Here is a 1,816-nt window from a genome sequence, read left to right as displayed (position 1 = left end):
GACAGGAAACCTATTTAATCTCATCCTAGCCCATAGTACAACTTTCTTCTTGTGTGCTTTTATATGTGTATACTGAGAAAATATTTACTGTGTACTTTTCAATCCACTCTGTTACTCATTTTGAAGTGTACTCCAGTTTCCATGTTTCAAATATCCATTCTTTTTACCACCTCAGTGTGATAATGAGTCAGACCAAACCCTGAATGTGCCTTATAACATATGGATCCTGGACTCAGGCTTGTTGGAAATGCTGGCAATGGACCTGTTCCTTGCCTATCAAAAAGGTGATCTCTTCTATGTTGGAAATTTCCTCCACCACTATAGTCGGGGACAAAATGGAGCAGTTGCTGGATATTCTGTTTAAAAAATGAGTGTTCCTCTTTCAAACCCAGGGCTGATGATTACCTCCCCCCCTCCCCCCGGCAGATTATTGGAATACTTGATACTTCTCTGAGACTGTTTCACTGAGGTCTTATCACATGAACTTGGCTTGAGACAAAGAAGTGCACTCCCAGCTAATTCCTTAGGACTGGGCTGCCAGAACATTCATTTGCCTCAGAAGCTAGTGGAGCCTTAGCAGTTTGCTTGCTGAGAGACTAGGATTAAAGGAATGAGTCAGTGCCACCCAACTTCCACTCTCACCTAGGAAATCACTATCTTGGAGGCCTTTGAGGGAATATAGATAGAAGTAAGGATGCAACTTGAACTTGAATTTGGGGCCTAAGTGCTGTCCCGTTTGTCGCACTCTGCCATTTGAGCCCCTCATCTGGGTCTGGCCTTTGGCTGGTTAATTGAAGATAAGTGTCCTTAGAATTTTACAAACTAGACTGGGTTCAAACTGTGATCCTCAGATCTCACCCTCCTGATTAGAAGGATTAGAGGCATGAGCCATTGTGCACTTATTTGGACAGATCCATATAAGCATCCTCACAGAATTTGCATGAAATTGTATAGACATATCTCCACTTTTTGTCTGTCATGTTTACATTGCCATTTGGGACTTAGCCAGTCCCATGTGTGTTCTGTTATTTTAGAAAAAGAGAAGCATAGATTTAGCTTTCTCCTCTCATCCCATCGATATAGATCCTTCTACCGTAACTGGGAGGAAGATGAAAAAGATGAAGTATGTGGATGTTGGCACAAAGAGAAATTCTGTCCTTGAAAACTGGGTATCTTTGAGGTTTCTGAATCAAAGTCAATTTTCTTCTTTGCACACCAGTTGTGATTTTCACCAGGGGGTTGAGGCTTGGCACTTCAGTGGATAGCAGATTACACAGTTTTGGATGTGGTTGTGGTTTTGGACTCTCATGGATGACAAGGAGGACTGTGTATAACAAGTCAGATTCAGTGGGGAAACAACTTTCTCCTCCTATCACATGGGGAATTTTAGAGGATTGTATTTGAGAAATTCCTAGAAGTGGGTTGTGAGGAATATCCTGCTTGCAGAAGTCTCTTCACACTTCCCAACATGCACATCCCGCCAGAAAAATGCTTTAGTACAAGGCTCAGGATGGGGAAGGCGGGCTCTCATTTTCCTTGTCACCAATATGCCCACAGCATGGTCTGTGCCATCTTCCTTATTAGGATGGTCTTCTACCCTGATGATCTCTATGACCACAAGAACCATGATACCCTGAAAGAACTTACACAGTATGTCAAGCTCAACATGCCCTCTTCACACTTGCTCTTCTGCTTATATATTCTTCTGGAGCTTACAAATTCAGGTGGAGGAATGCATGACCCATGAGACCAAGAAAAAGAGGAAGTCATCCGTGTTTAGTTGCCTTAGAGCTGGTGAGTATGGATGGAACCTGAG

The sequence above is a fragment of the Dipodomys spectabilis genome, unplaced genomic scaffold (assembly GCF_019054845.1).
Source record: "Dipodomys spectabilis isolate Male_0828 unplaced genomic scaffold, ASM1905484v1 ptg000122l, whole genome shotgun sequence".
In the NCBI taxonomy this organism is placed as follows: Eukaryota; Metazoa; Chordata; class Mammalia; order Rodentia; family Heteromyidae; genus Dipodomys; species Dipodomys spectabilis.
The sequence above is the reverse complement of the archived record's forward strand: the minus strand, read 5'-3'. Positions refer to the sequence as shown.